Raw genomic sequence first — 12,940 nt, forward strand, 5'->3', positions numbered from 1 at the left:
ATTAGATGGGGCAAGTAAAAATCAGGAAATGTTAAGAGCAGAATTGGATGTATGCCAAAAAGACATGCAATTAAAATGCAGAGACTTTGATGCTCAGTTATCCAAAAGCAAGAAACAATTTGAGGATAGTGAGCAAGAATTGATACACTTAAAAGCCTTAGTGGACCACATTAGACAGGATAAAGATGAGGTTGTTTCAGAAATGCAGATTTTACAAAAAGAACATTGTGAAAAAGAATGTGATCTCCAGAGTGCAGAACAAGAAATGATTAAAATGACTCAAGAAAGAGACAAGAGAAGTAAAGAGTTCAATGAATGCCAAATGCAAATGTGCGACATGCAGGAGGTGATTAATAAGATGAGGGATGAAAACAACTATTTGCAAAATGAAGCAAACAGACTCCTTAAAAAGTGTAAGGACTTAGAACAGCAAATGTGCATTCCCAGGTCCCAGGAGAGGCGGCAGGGTACCACATTCAATGGAGTGGAGGTGAATTCTAGTTCTGCCCAAAGAGCTAGTGCTCCAGTGACTGGGCCAGTGACTGTACTTGGTTGCAGCGCCCTTGGGGGATTTGATACACCCATTGGGGGCAGCCACCAATCTCATGCACCTGAAAACAGGATTGAATCACAAAGTAGTGCAATTCCATGCATTGCAACAAGTAGCCCCATAAAAATAATGAAATCCATTAAACCCCTGATCAAACCATTTAAAAAGGGAGGTGAATGCTGCATTGAGGATCACTTAGAAGTGGTGCATGACATTTTTAAAGCACTCCAGATACCTAAGGAACAGTACAGGCAATATTTCCATTTACCTTTAGATGCCCCGATGGCCAGCATCATAAGGGGATTAAATGAACAGCAGAATATGACCTGGGTGGAGTTTGAAAAAGAAATTAGGCGTCATTTTTCTCCTTTTCAGTCATTGCAGGAGGCAAAGAAAGTCGCTTACACAATCACTGCTGGACCTAATACATCCCCTCGCCAATTTTTACAAGACTTAAAAAGAGCATTTTCTTGCTTTGATGTATCTTTTGACCCAAATTCCAATGAGTTTAAAACTGCATACTTCTATGGGCTACAGAAAGACATCATATCCCAATTGGTCCGTGAATTTGACCGTGACAAGTCCCTTGAATGGATTGTACATCAAAGCACAAAACTATATGAGGTACTCTATTGTCCGGGTAGAGAAAGTGATAAAATGAAAGATACTAGACCTAAATCTAAAGAACCCTCAGCCACAGTAATGGAAATCAGGTCAGCCAAAATGTCCCTTGAGTCTGCTCAAAGCCAAGGTAAAAATAATGTGACACCTGAACAAAGGGGTAATCAACAAAGATCGCCATTTCCTGTACCAATGTTCCAATCACATGATCCTAGTAATAGGGAGAGCTACATCAGCCCTAGGTATTTAGGGGACAGACCCCGGGTCGGATATCGGCCTGATATGGCAGGTATGAACAATAACCAGAGACAAAATCAAGATCAAAGAAATGATGGTCCCTACCAGTCATTGGGGACACAGAGCAGATTTGATCCCAACACCATGATATATGGTAATCAGGATAGACCCCGATATGTGGATCGATTTACTGATAATGGAAATCAACATAGGGGCCAGTACCCACAATCTGAGAGACAGGACATGAGGCAAAACATGAACTACAATCCACGTCAGTACAATGATTCCCCTCCAGGGGACTATAATCAAAGGATGGGTGCACCCCGCTCCCCTCCACAAATGAATCAAGAGTTCAGAAACCATCCCGACCGACATCAATCACCTGAGAGGTATCAGAATAGATCCAATCAGGGGGAAAACAACCAATATTGACCTAGGCCACAGAAAGAGGATTCTAGAGAGATGGAAAGGTTCCAGTGCCTTGAGGCCCAAGTGAAAATGTTAGCTGAGCAAATAGGAAAGCTTCATGTAGCGCAAAAACAACCTTCCAAAGAGGGGGCTGATTAACATAGCAATGACCGGGGGGCTTTCGAAAAGTGACTAAGTACTCATGATAACTGCAGTGCCAAAATGACAGATTGTTCTGATATAATTTTGCATAACGACTCTGAGATGCCTAATGAATTAAAAATGAAAGTGCCAGTAAATGAACATGTGACAGAAAGTGCAAATACTTCTAAAAAAGAGGTACAGTTTAACCTAGAGCTAAATAAAACAGTAAAGATTTGCACAAATGAAAAAGAAACATTAGGAATTCCAAAAGAACAAAGGGACAGATTTAAGAAAAATGACTCATGCATGGGGAATAACAGTGAACAGGGAGTAAGTGGGGATGCTATAGCTCCTTCCCTGGGCAAGCAAAACAATGACCAAACACAGGCAGAAAAAGGAAATACTCAAAAGGAGGGTACAAGTCAATCACCTGAAGAATTCTTTGAGCCACATATTTTTGAAGAGGCTGAAAGGGCTGGTATCACACTAAATGATCACAAATGCACAGAATTAAAAAATGACAAATTGCTGAATGATGTTGTTACACATGTTCAGTTGGAAGGATGTAATGTGGTCTCTGATGTTACCCAGATGGATGGGCGAACAGTGGCCACACTCCAAAAAACCTCTGATCATGGAGAAATGAATAAAGTCTCTCGCGCAGAAATGGGTAAAAAGGAGGGAAGAATGTCTTTCCATTTACCAATGTGCTTAGCCAAAAGTGAAAAAGGCCTGAGAAAGGTGAGCCCTGAAATCAGTAAGAATTCACACTTTTTATGTGTATTAGAGGAAGTTGAGAACAGATATTATACACCCATCACTGTAGAAGAAAAATGCCACACCTTTGCTATGATTGACACTGGCGCCCAGGCCACAATTATGCCCAAGGAGCTGGTAAAGAGTATCAATGAAGGGAGACCCCCACAGAGTCAGATCACAGTGAAGGAAAATCAAGGTCCAGTGCATAACTTTAATGGGGAGGAGGTGCCCATCATAGGTGTAACTGAGGTTGACATAAAAATAGGAAAGCACAGAATGAAACAAGAGGTATTGATCACATCTATTTGTGAAATTCCATTTCTGATGGGGACAGATTGCCTGAAAAGATTGTCTCCTCTCATAGATGGGGTGAATGGAATGCTGTGGCCTTAACCAAAAAACCATTGAGGCCTAAGAAACTAAAATCACAAAACAGCAACATAAATGAATGTCACACCGTTGCCAAAACAAATGATGCTGTGGAGGTATACCTCCAGAATAGTTGCATACCTAGTGTCACTGTAATATTAATGTGTCAAGACAAAATGCAGAGCGACAATGAAAAACTACCTGTACAAATATACTTGGACCCAAGGAAAAATTGGCAGACTACCATAGATGAGCACACATTACGTTTTTATTTAAAAGAGAAAACATGCAAACAGAATATTGCTCCTAAAACAGATTCAGAAAAACACATTACCACTCTGGCAGAAATACACATGGAAGATGAGCAACCATGGGTTCATGTTGTTATAAATGACTATTTTAAAACAATAAAAGCCACTTTAGCGCTTGGACATGAAAGGAGTTTCATTAATGAGAAATTGTTGCAAAAAATAATGGAGAGGAAAGAAATCCCGAAATTTAGGATTAAAAACCAATATGTTTCTGGGTTGGACAGTCCAGACTTTGAAAACCGAATTGCAGGCAGATGCATGCTTAAAATTAGCATTGAGCAGAAAACAATTTACCATAATGTATGGATAGTGAGTGGAGCACAAAATGAATTTTACATGGGCAATGACATCATGCACAGAATGTGTATCGTGTTAGATTTCCTTAATCAAAAAATATGGTCACGCCTAGGTGGTCCGGCACCTGAATTTGAAGACAAAAGAAGGGCTTATCATTGTGCACAACTGGTTCCTTATGCAATCGAATTACAAATGAGGAAAGATACTATTATTCCTGCATTTACAAAACAGTTTGCAATAACACTGAAATGCAAAAATGGACAGCAGATCAAAGATTCTGATGCATTTGTGTGCCTGAATGAATCCATAAAACAGCAAGTCTGGATTATGAATACATTCCATTGGTAGGTATTGGTGAAGGGTCTGTAAAAATTATGGTAAATAATAAAGGTTGTCAGGATATTCATTTAGAGGAAAACTCCCCATTAGGAATGGCCATACAAAAATCGCATTATACGTCAGATTTAAATAACATGGTGTTTGGAAATATCCCTAAAAAGTATGTAGATGCCAAGGGTGAGTTGCCAGAACACCTGGACTCTCAGCCCAAAGGAATATTTAAAATTCATTCTGTGTATCCTTATGATTCAAATGAGACAGTGTGCTGCCATCAAGAGGATTGCATAATATTTAATTTAAATGAACATGAAACAGAAAATCAGCCCATTGAAGTGGAAGCTGATATGCCAAAATATTTAAAAGTGGCAGCTTTACAAAAAGACACAGCCACACAGTTAGAGGAAAGCGCCGAGATTCCCTTACCAGAAGATTTTCCAGAATTTTCCAAATGGTAGAAGATCAGATCTCCTTAGCAGATGCGTGTGACAGCAATGAGGATAGGAACAATCTGAGGGAGATATTTATGGAGTTTAAGGATGTATTTGCAAAAGATGCTTATGATTGTGGTTTAACTGATTTACATGTGGCCACACTACCAGAAGGGTGTAGCAGAAGTCCAGTGTTTGTACGCCAGTTAAGACTACCGCTGGCATGTTTAGAATCATTGGCAGAGATTATTAAAAATTTGGAATCGCGGGGAATCATCAGGCCCATTCATAGCACATCCAATACACCTATTTTAGGTGTGTTAAAGCCAAATGGTCAATGGCGGCTATGTGCAGACTTGAGAGAGTTAAATAAAAGAGTACCAGTATCTAGATAGCCACTGCCATCATTGATCAGGGCCTAGCTCAGGTAGATGGTTCAAAAGTATTTACCACATTAGATCTCACCTCTGGATATTGGTGCGTGCCATTGGCAGAGGAGATACAGAATTTATTTTCCTTTACATTTGACAGGACTCAATACGCCTGGCTTAGAGCTCCGTTCGGGTACATCAATAGTGGGAGTGAATTTGGCATATTTTTGAGAAAGGCCATGCCGGATGCAGCGGAAAGAGGAACAATAGTTTACGTGGACGATGTCCTGATAAAAAATGAAGGCCTGAAAAGCCATTTTGATGAAATAAGACATGTGCTAGGCCAATTGCAGAAAGCAGGCGCCAAAGTATCTTTACAAAAAGCACAATGGTGCAAGAAAAAAGTGAACTTTCTAGGGCATGAAGTGACTGAACATGGGCTAAATCCACAAAAGAAGAAAATAGAGGCCATGCAAAGATTAAAAGATCCTAAAAATGTGAAAGGAGTAAAAAGTTTATTAGGGATGACAGTCTATAACAGAAAGTTCATCGAAAATTATGCAGAAATCAATCAACCATTGACTAAACTGCTTAAACTGAATACTCCCTGGAAATGGGAAAAAGAGCAGTCTGATGCAGTGGCTAAATTAAAGGAATATCTTGTAAAGGCACCATGTTTAGCATATCCCATAAAGGACAGGGATTTCTTTATAGAAATAGGTTTTTCTGAACATTGTATGTCAGCAGTGTTATCACAAAAACACGATTTGAATCACAAAACCATTGCCTATGCAAGTAAGGCATTTTCCCAAGTTGAAATGAAATTGAATGAATGTGAAAAGGCCCTATTAACCACTGTGTGGGCGCTACAACATTTCCGCCCCATTGTTCAGGGAGAAAAGGTGATTATTGAAATAAATCATCAACCTTTACAATTTTTAGAGAGTAAAAGAATTAGATCAGGTAATCTAGCGCAGTCCAGAATCACTTCATGGACGCTGGCATTACAAGGTTTTCCTGTAGAAGTGAGATATGGACAAAATAAAAAGAACCCAATTGCTCAAGGGTTAGCTGACTTACATGACTGCGCAGCTGAACAAATACCAAATGAAATGGAAGTGGAAACTAGTTTGCAGGAATTTGAACAATCACCACACAAAGCTTTTGATGAAAAAACATGTAAGGATTTGCCAACTGTATATGTGGATGGTTGTGCTTTTCACATTGAAAATGACAGTAATAAACAATTAGTGGCAGGAATAGGAAATGTCTGGTTGAAATGTGAAGGCGTCCCCAGTATAGGGATGAGGATTGGAGCTAGGAGCAGTCATGTGGCGGAATTGGCAGCCATTTATAAAGCAATTGCTACTGCAGTTGATAAAAAGTTCAGTGAAATTGTCCTGGTGACTGATTCGGCCTATGCACGGAATAGCTTTGTGGAGTATTTGCCTGGTTGGAAAGCAAGAGGCATGGTACCATACAACAAAAAGCCACTTAAACATGGAAAAATGATACAAGCCATAGACAAATTGGTGTCAGAGAATAATTTAACAATATACTGGAGAAAAATTTGTGGGCATTTAAAAACACCAGGAGAGGATAAGGAGGGAAATGATAAGGCAGACCACCTGGCTAAGATTGGGGCTGTGATGGGAGAATTGCTACCTATTGATTATTTAATGGGGGACTACAAATTGATGCAGTAACACGTTCTAAAGCACCAAAGGAGGTAGATCAACCAGTGGTACAGTAGAGTCATGACACGCCAGACCAAGATTTGATTGAGGCACAAAAGAAGGATCGAATTTTGGGAATCTATTATAATCATTTGATAGATCCTGAACAAAATCCTTTAACAGAAAATTATTGTATGGGAAAAGAAGAGTTGAGGGTGCTATTAAAGAACAAAACACAAATTAGATTACAGGATGGACTCATGATTAGAGAGTCCATAACAGGACAAATACAGTGGGTGATACCCCTTTCATTCAGAGGGCTAATGCTACACCATGCACATGATACCATAACTGCAGGCCATAGAGGTTCACAAAAACATTGGAAATACTAAAACATTATGCTTACTGGCCACATATGTCCCAAGATGTGGAATTATATACTAGAGGATGTCTAGTATGCACCCAATTTAAACCTGCTTCACCAATGCATAGAGCCCCATTAATGAAAAGAGGCATAACTCTTCCATGGTCAGATTTGCAAATAGACTTTGTAGGGCCTTTAAAAAGGTCGAGCAGAGGAAACCGTTATATTTTAAGTGTGGTATGTTTGATGTCAAAGTGGATTGAATGCATTCCTGCACCAGATTGTAGTGCGCAAACAGCAGCCACATTGATGGTGAACCATGTGTTCTCAAGGTTTGGGTTGCCACAAAGAATTGAGTCAGACAGAGGAAGTCATTTCACAAGTACTCTAATGAGTAAGGTATAGCAAATACTGGGTGTGAAAAGAAAACTACATATTGCATATCGGGCGGCTTCTTCAGGTGGAGTTGAACGGTGCAATAGGTCTGTTGTGGACATTTTAAAGAAATTTGTGGCAGAAGCAGGTTCCAGCTGGGATTTACGATTACCTTTGGTTTTAATGGCAATCAGATCAACTCCTGCCAAAGCAACAGGTGTTAGCCCCCATGAGGTCTTCACAGGTAGGAAAATGGTGTTACCAAAACACCTGCTATACAGAACACATGAGCAAACACTTCCGAGTGCATCCACAGTTCATGAATATATTGATGAACTGAGGAGGCATTTGCAACATGCATTTGCTTTTGTGCAGAGAAATCTGGAAAGAGCTGCTGACAGTGCAAAGTCTTACTATGATAAAAAGACATCAGTAAAGGAATACAGTGTAGGGGATCAGGTGTATAAATTTCATTTTGGAAAAAGTAAACAGAAAAATTCTAAATGTCTAGCAGCATGGCAGGGGCCATTTCGAATCATAGATAAGGTCTCTCCTGTAGTTTATGAAATTTTGAAAAATGAAGGTGAAACGGCAATAGAGCAGTTCGTCCATGTAAATGAAATCAAACCATGCCATCCAAGACATGAGATCAGGCAGCTTGAGCATGTAGAAACAGATAAAGTCCCTTGAACACAAAAAGAGAAAATAAATGGGTACAATCAGGAGGCAGTGACAGAGAAGTTAAAAAGTTGATTGTTATAATGGCACATAAACACTGTAATATATGTAAATATATATAATATAAAATAAGTAAGTAAATAAATAAATAAATAAATAAATAAAAATATATATAATGGAAGCTCATGGTTGGTGTGCAGAGAGAAAATGTATTAAATATTGAATGCTGTTTTATATATGCTTGTTTTCTTTTTAACTTGTGTTTAATTTCAGAAAAAGAAAAGAAAGAATAAAAAAACGAAATGTTTTTACCAAGCATGTTTTATTTTTGGCAAAAGGGTGAAGTTAGCCTTGTGCTATGTACTTAATTTGTTTCTTTTCTATTTGATTTAGAACATTAACTGTTTATACCGGAGGTCACAGGAGACAATGGAGTCCTGGAGTCCCCTGGATGAAGACCAAAAGATGCCTGCCTCCAGGTGGAGGTGAAGACAAGATAACCAGAATGCCAAAAAAGATGACTCCTATCGATCCAAGATTGCCAAGATGAAAGAGTACTCGAATGAACCAAATGATGTGACATCGCTGGTCGGGACATATCAGAGGCAGACAAGAGTCCTGACATATGGAGTTCCACATATTTATTATTTTAATTATTTATTTTAATCTGTTATGTTAATTATTTGTTTTAGGTAGTTGTTTTATTTCATTGTTTTTAATTGACTTATAAAATCGAAACTTTGGACTAATGCCACTTCCATTGGGAAGGCAAATGTAGAACATTTTGTAAACTGATGAACTCAGATGAATACTGTGTTGATTGCAACTTTTTCATTGATGCACATGAATATTCATTTTGTTGGATTGCTACATTGTGAAAAGAAGAAAGGGGGCAAGTTAGATTTCTTTCGATTGTGGCTTGGACAAGGGCCAAATCCTCTGAAAAGGAGCAGGTTTTTTTTTTGGAATTGGCTTGGATTGTAGCCAAAAAAAAAAAAAAAAAGGAGGGTATGTAAGGATATTTGGCGTGTTACAGCACAGAGTACAGCACTATTGCACAGGTAGCATTTTTGTATGCAGCACCACTACATGGGTGTGGTGCATTGCTATATGTGTTGCCAGAGTAACATGGACATATGAGTAAAGACAGGCTTTTCAGTCAAAAACTATTTTTACATATAAGATGCAAATCAATTTTTACAGTTAAAAGCACACTCTTTTTCACCTGAAATGCCTATGTTGCAAGAGACACATTTGAAAATTAATAACTAGCCTTATTAACAACTAATGTGACTAATAAAACTTCATTTAACATAACCCACTAATAAAAATGTGTCTCCACTGCAGAATTAAGCCTACTCTGAAAGTGAACTTTTAAACGCACATTCATTTTTTTCTCTGCTGCTCTGTCCACATAACTACAGGAAGCAAAGAGCTCGAAGGAGCAGGAAAATAGTTTGTTACAATTGCCACTGTAGAAGTGAGCCATTGTGTAGTGAGGGAGAAGATGACATGATTGATTCTGATTGGAGCAGCGTCATAGCAAGTATCATGCTAGAGGCTGTGATTAGAACTTTGCTGGAGAAGCTTGAGAAGAGGGGAAAGAGAGTCGACATCTTGCAGAGCTGGGAGAAGGATCTCTTTCCTGGCTGGGGCATTCCTGCTGCAAAAGCTGAGAGCTCCAGGCAATAACCCCGGTTTGAGAACGACAGACGCTTGTTCTCACTGGGGTTGATCTTCAAGGGAGCCAAATTCAGAAAGAGAATAGCCGGAGAAAACTCATGCTGAACAGATAAGGTAATTACAGAAGCGAGTGGGAGCTGTGTGAAAGTGCACGAAGCTGTTCAGTCAGTGTATTAGAGGGAGTCTCAGTCTCTTATCAGCATATTTAATGTTACCAATTGGATATATTCTCGCAGCTCTCTGTTCATTTTATCACAAATAATGTTGTACCATTTTATTTATTTCTGTAAAAAAAGTTAAACTGTGTTTAAATGAAATTTCTATAATACAAAAATATTTGAAAACAGATAGCTAGTGTGTATTATCTTTCTCTTTCATTTTGCATGGGGAAAGGTTTAAACGTGGGTAGATTTTTAAACAGTGCAATTGTCATTTTAAAGCAGATGTGTGCATGATTGTATTCAGTATGGACAGTTGTGAGTGACTGTTTGTAGCATAGCCTGTTGGAGGTACATGAGTCAACGGGAAGAGAGACTCTCTGGACATAGTTCCCTACCGTATATGAGGTAGTGGAAATTACCACAAAAATACCACAATTGCCCATGGTGGCACACAACACTAACACTGAAAATGTGGTATCCCTAAAATGTAGGCCTGAGGTCTCTCTAGTGATCAAGAACAATCTAGATAAAAAACAAGGGATGTTGGATATTGGGGCCACAAATAAACCAACCACTATACCAACCAACCACGCAAACTACCGTGCATACCATCTAAATAGGTCTGAATTCTGAAATAATGCAATGTATTATTGTCATGTGTAACCAATATGAATACAGAGAGTGATTATTGCTAAAGGTATTTTGGCGGTAAGAAAATACCGCAAGCCCCAAATATCCACAAAATACCCAACATATTTATGGTGCGTTGGCCGGGAAAGTGATCATAGAGTACCTACTGGGCGTGGCAAGCGTGTCTATTTTGGCGGTAAGAAAATACCGCAAAGCCCCAAATATCCACAAAATACCCAACAGGGCGTGGCCAGGGAAAGATACTTACCTGGAACTACTTTGGGGGCTATTTAAGCCACGCCCAGACAGTAGCTCACGCTTCGCGTTGTTCTGCATCCAAGCAGCTGAACGCTCACCGTGTCTGCTCCTGCATCTGGTCTCCAGCCACGCCCGCCTCGATCCTGGAACACCTGTAAGGAAAGAAGAGAAGAGAAAGGTGAAAACCAAGAATTTTATCAAACTTCTTACCTGCATCCGGAACCTTCACGCCAGCGTTCCTGAGAAAAGACTTTCATTTAAAAGCACCGCGTTGCTCGCTGCAGCACCGCGCTTCACTCACCTGTCCTCGGGAGTTCTTCTGCTCCACACGACTGTCTGCACCGGTCGCCACATCTCTGCGCCTAGGGGAGAGAAGAAGAGACAAAAGGTGAGCAGAAGGAACATATGAGGAAAGCCTAATTTTCCGCCATAACACTTACCGGTCTTCTGTTGGTGGAACATTCCTCATTTCGGGTCGGCGCCCCTTCGTTGGCAGGTACCGCACCCCGGACCCTATGGGGAAAGGACAAAAGACATTACTGGAGGAATATAAAGACATTAAGAGGGATCGCCCCCATCGCTAACTCACCTGAGTTTACCATCGGCAATTCAATCCCTCAACGCATCGCCTTCATTCTGCACCTGAAATAAAGGACAGATCACAGGTTAGGAAGGCTACAGAAAAGGAGGCTCAACACTTGAACTTTTGTAATCTTCATACTTACGGCGTTCCGCTCGGAAAAGTCAAGTGGATTTTGCCAGCGCCATTCTGAAAACCAGTGAAGTAACTGGACAAACACGTGCCCCTGCACCAGAAGCAGGATGGAGAGTTCATCCTTTCAAACCATAAGAAGGATATTCCTACGGGCCAGATAAGCAAGATTTGAGGGTCCTGTTCAGTCGGTGTTCCGAGTTCTGTGCATCACGCTCGAAGAGGCCACAGCAACCCAGACTAGACCAGCGCCTCCGTCGGAGTCAGGTGAGCGTTACAGAACGCGAAGCCTTCCTACAAATTCCCACCCAGGCGCTATGGAAACTTCTGAGACTGATCAGTTGGCCCAACTACTGGGGGAATTACGGGCCGAAGTACACGCCGCTCGTCAAGAGACTAATGCTCTCAGGAGGGAAGTGATTGTATCAAAGGAAAGAACTGATGACCTGGCTAGACAGTTTTTGCAAGTTCAAGCTGGACACACTCCTCTACCCACTCCGGGGAGAACCCCGCTCCTGTGGTTCCCAGTAACCCTGTGCAGATTAATCTACCTGGAAACATGCCGCTGGCCCCACCCGAACGCTTTGCTGGGGACCCCAAACGATACGCCGTATTCATGAATCAGTGTCGTTTGCACTGCCTATGCAGACCTGGGGCCTTCCCTAATGACCAGACCAAGGTAGCCTTTGTATTGTCATATCTCAGCGGCTGTGCTGCCGATTGGTCAGTTCCACTGGTTACTCAAGATGACCCGATTCTCCGTGATTTTAAAGGATTTCAAGCAAGCATGGAAAGGTTATTTGCTCGACACTCTCAGGGGCCGGCTCTGGATGACGAACTCCTATCCCTGCGACAGGGCAATCAGGACCTCCTATCCTACATTGCAACCTTTAATAGACTAATTGTGGAAACTAGGTGGCCAGAGGATAAAAGAATATTATTTATCGAGGTCTACGCAGAGAACTTAAAGATGTCCTGGCCCAAGTTGTAAATCCGCCCCAAGGATGCACAGAATATATAGACTTAGTGGTCCAATTGGATCACAGACTTCAAAACAGAAAAGCAGATCAGTCCAAGTTTGAGACCCGGGTGTTGGTCAAGACCCATGCTAACCCCAAGGGTGCTGATGTCTCTGAGCCTATGCAAATTGGAGGGGTTAAAGGACCTTTAACTCAAAAAGAACGTGAAAGAAGACGGCAGATGCAATTATGTCTTTATTGTGGGTCCTCTGGACACTTTCTACGAGATTGCCCAGCAAAACCGCCCAAGAAGGTGGTAGGAGCCGCTGATAAAAACCATGAAGTCTTTGTTTCGGGAAACGACCACGCCCGACAAGCGTAGGGGTCTGCTTGCCGAGCTTGAAAACTAACTCTCAGACCTCGCATTTCATTGTGCCAATGGTCCTCGTAGATCCGGAACAGCCTAAGAAGTTGCAGGCAATAAAGGCATACATCGATAGTGGGGCTATAGGAAATTATGTGGATTGTGAATTGGTCTCTAGGATTAACCTCCCTCTGCGTCCTAAAACCAGCAAAGATGCCATCACCACAGTCGATGGAACCGAAATTG

Source organism: Ambystoma mexicanum, chromosome 5p (genome assembly GCF_040938575.1).
Source record: "Ambystoma mexicanum isolate Mex_15411 chromosome 5p, UKY_AmexF1_1, whole genome shotgun sequence".
Classification (NCBI taxonomy): Eukaryota; Metazoa; Chordata; class Amphibia; order Caudata; family Ambystomatidae; genus Ambystoma; species Ambystoma mexicanum.